Source organism: Papio anubis, unplaced genomic scaffold, assembly GCF_008728515.1.
Source record: "Papio anubis isolate 15944 unplaced genomic scaffold, Panubis1.0 scaffold947, whole genome shotgun sequence".
NCBI lineage: Eukaryota > Metazoa > Chordata > Mammalia > Primates > Cercopithecidae > Papio > Papio anubis.
In genome coordinates, this window is record NW_022169719.1 from 25,989 (window position 1) to 30,170 (window position 4,182).

The window sequence follows — 4,182 nt, forward strand, 5'->3', positions numbered from 1 at the left end:
TGCTGGCTATAAAGACACATGCACACGTGATGTTTATTAAGGTGCTATTCAGTGATAGTAAGACTTGGAATCAAAAGCTTCATGTTTTTGTTCTTATTTTTTTGACTCCTGATTTTATTATCCACTTCTTTTTTTTTCATTTAGTCTTCTGTGGTTGGGAAGCCACGCCTCCCAAGACCATTCAGTTGGAGCTGGTTGTTGGAAGGGAGTGGGTTGGGGAACTGGGATGGGGGCAGGGAGACCCCTGCTCTGCTGGTGGTCCTAGGTGGAGAAGAAGAACTATACTTCACAGAGCCTGGGGTGTGGTGGGAAGGGGATGAGGTAGGAGCAACAAGCTGGGGAGATGGGACCCACCTAGTCCCCAGCTTCATTTTCTTCTAATGTTTCCCCACTGGTGGCTTTCTCTGCAGTCTTGTAGGCCTTTTTTTTTTCTTTCTCTTTTTCTGGGTTTTTTGACTTGCAGAACTCTGGAGGAGAGCCTTTAGCTCTGCATCCTGGACCTCCATCTCAGACTTGTAGAGGTCAGGCTCAAAGGGACCACTGGTTATCTGCATAAGGCCAATGGGCATGAGCAGAACTGTAGATTTAAACTGGGCAAGAAATTCGCCTTCCTTCTTATAGAGAACATTAAATAGTTGCAGCAGTTCATGCTTGGTGCACTGTGCCACACCCATCTGAGCCTTCTTCTCATCTTCAAATGTTCTTAAAGTAAATGGCATAGCATCAAAACGCCTTTCCACCTCACTGAAGAAGGCACGTGAAGTTTTCATTTTCAGTCCGTGCTGTTTAGAGGGGTCTCATTTGTAAATAGTGGTTCTCTGTCCTGCATCCTTGGCCTTGCCCTCTTCTGAGCTGATGAGAACATCCACAGCATATACTTCATGTACCGCCAATTCTGCTTTTTCATGGTCCTTCTTCTGCTGGTCTGTGGGATTCTGGATAATGGTTTTTTCTCCATCGACGACATGCTCCTTCAACTGATGTGACAGCATGCCTTCTATTGGCATGCAGGTAAGTGAGTGGGCAGCTTTGTTCAGGGTTTCTGTCACTTGTGTGTTCTGGTTTCCAGGTTTGACCAGGCATAGGACAGCTTCATCACAAAAGTGAATTGCCTTAATAACATCTGCTTTCCTCCCTGTTACTTGGGTCCCTGAGCTACATCAACTACAAAACTATGAGCTACATTAGAGATGAAGCCATCCACATGGACCCCGAGGTCAAGTTTTACCAAGTCACCTTCCTTGAAAATATAATCCTGGTTGCTCTTCAAAGGGGAGAAGTGACATACACAGTTATTTACTGAAATGCTGGTGGGAAAAGCAATACCTTTTTTCATTTCTATTTTTTTCTTGAAGATTTTCCCTATTTCTTCCATAATCATGGCATCATCTTTCTCACACAGGCTCAGTGCCGATACGCCTGAGCTAGATGCTTCTACCAAGGACTGAAGTACCTGGTTGGCTATGTCGTTCCCCCATCTTATACTTGGTCAGGACCAGGTCCTTGGTGATAGTTTGCTCCTGCTGCTTGTCCTTGCCGGACATCTTCCTACCACCATCACTGCAGCCTCGTTTTCCCTGAGCCACCGCCTGTCTCCCTTCCCAGCCACAGGCTCTGGTCAGAGCCCCCTTGATCCTCGAGGAGAGGGCGAGCAAAATTGTGAGCAAGAAAGGGAGAGGGTAGGCAGGTGAGAGCAAAGCTCTGTTTTTAAATGAAGAGGTTTTCTTATTTCATTTTTAAATACCCAGAGGCTCATTCTGACAAGTTTTCAGCTCCTTTGTAGCTTCCTTGATCTTCCCTACATGACAAATACAATGGAACCTGTTCTGTAGTCCTTCCCTGTCTGTAACGGGGAAGGAAATCAAATAGGAGAGACAACTCAGAGCTGAAAGTTGTCAGAGAAATAAACTGTTCTTAAGAGGTGGGGCCGCGAATAAAGGGCGTCCACGCAGGTGTGCCTGACCAAAGTGATGGCTTTCAGGTGTGCATTGATATTTGGTATGTGGGAGAAGGGCCATTGCAGAGGTTTTGCATTTGAACACCTAGAGAGCAAAGAGGGGTGTGGTTGGGGGCGAGCAGAAGACACAAGGTGGTTGGTGGTTGCACTCTAGCCTGGGTCAGGGACGAAGTCCAAGTCCTATAGGAAGATGGGCTACTGGAACAAGCGCTTTTCAGAAGCAAGGGGCCCCACTATGCTCAGGTAACAAAGTGGCGTGGAGGGAGGAAGGAAAAGGGGTTACAGGCCAGATATTGAGCCTGGCTCACCTGTAACATTTTCGGGGTTTAGAACAAGAGTTCAACTTGGGATCCACATACCATATGCCTAAATATTTGAAATGTTTAGCTCAACGAATACAGCATATTTTATTTAATGGTTTATCTCCTTCCATGACAAATGTACCTTCATAATGACCTCAAAGGCCAGGTTGGGTTCTAGAATTCTCAGACTCCTCTAAGTCCTGCCCAGTGGTGTGGGAAGAACTGCTATGCTTCCCCCTCCCGCTTTAGAAATATTTCAGACCTACATAAAATTGTAGAAAACATTACTATAAACATCCATGTGTCTACTATTCAGCTTAAGAAATATTACAAATACAGTTGATGTCTGCTGTGGAGCGTTCTCTACTAGAATGCCCCTCCCTTTCTTTCCCTGAGAGGTAACCATCATCTCAAATGTTCTTCTTTTGTTTTTGTTTTTATGAGATGCAGTTTTGCTCTTGTTGCCCAGGCTGGAGTGCAGTGGCGCGATCTTGGCTCACTGCTGCCTCCGCCTCCCAGGTTCAAGCGATTCTCCTGCCTCAGCCTCCTGAGCAGCTGGGATTATAGGTGTGCACCACCACACCTGGCTAATTTTTGTATTTTTAGTAGAGACGGGGTTTCACCATGTTGGCCAGGCTTGTCTCAAGCTCCTGACCTCAGATGATCTGCCCGCCTTGGACTCCCAGAGTGCTGGGATTACAGGGGTGAGCCACTGCGCCCAGCCACAAATATGCTTGTCTTTCGAATGCACACCTCTCTGTATTCTGTATGCTACATTTGTATGCATCTCTTACATGCACATGACTTACCCACAATCAATTTATGGTGGTCATTTGTATGTTTTCCTAGAAGTCATATACATGATATCATGTTTGCATCCTTTTGGACCCGACTTTTTCCTTTATGCATTTTTCCCCTCTAGGCCTCAGCCCCTGTGAGTTCTACTCTCCTCCCCAGCCCAGCCCTTGCTGTCCCTTTCAGTTTACCTGAAACAAACCCAAGCTAGTGAATTAAGGCTGGTGTGACAGGAGGTGAAGCTCAGCTTCTTCCTCTGTTGCTTGAAACCAGTGGTTCTCAAATCTTAGTGTTCATCAAAAGCTCTTAGGGGTCATGTTAAAACACAGATTGCTGCCCCTACCCCCAGAGTTCTGATTCTGTAGTTCCTGGGTATAGTCTGAGAATTCCCAGGTAATGCTGATGATGCTGTTTGGGGACCAAACTTTGAGAACCACTGCTTCAGATCAAAGGCTGGGCCCAAGCTCAGTAGTAACATGTGGCTTCAAGGCAACCTGGGCCATTCATGAAGTTTCCTTCAGAACCATGCTCTACAGCAGTATTGTCCAACAGACATATAATGTGATCTACATGGGTAATTCTAAATGTTCTAGTAACCTCATTAAAAAAAAAAGAAACCAACAAAAACTTTAATATTTTAATTCAAGTATTATTTCAATGTGTAATCAGTATAAAAAACATTAGTAAGGCTGGGCGCGGTGGCTCACACCTGAAATCCCAGCACTTTGGGAGGCTGAGATGGGCAGATCACGAGATCAGGAGATCGAGACCATCCTGGCTAACACGGCGAAACCCTGTCTCTACTAAAAATACAAAAAATTAGCTGGGTGTGGTGGCAGGCGCCTGTAGTCCCACATACTTGGGAGGGTGAGGCAGAATTGCTGGAACCTGGGAGGCGGAGGTTGCAGTGAGGTGAGACCGCGCCACTGCACTCCAGCCTGGGTAACACAGCGAAACACAGTCTTGAAAAAAAAAAAAAAAAGTAAAATATACAATATTATTTCATACTTACAGTACATATTAAATCAGACTAGCCACATTAAAAGTGCTCGGTAGCCACAACACACAGATCTAAAGATGTGCCCCATCTCTCTCTTTCCAAAAATGGTTTTAAACTTGACATTTTAC

General features: G+C 45.5%; 1 pseudogene; it reads right to left on the reverse strand.

The window, feature by feature from the left end:
- Window positions 1-235: 235 nt before the first annotated feature.
- On the reverse strand, window positions 236-1,544 carry LOC116273606 (annotated as a pseudogene).
- Between the last annotated feature and the right edge of the window lie 2,638 nt (window positions 1,545-4,182).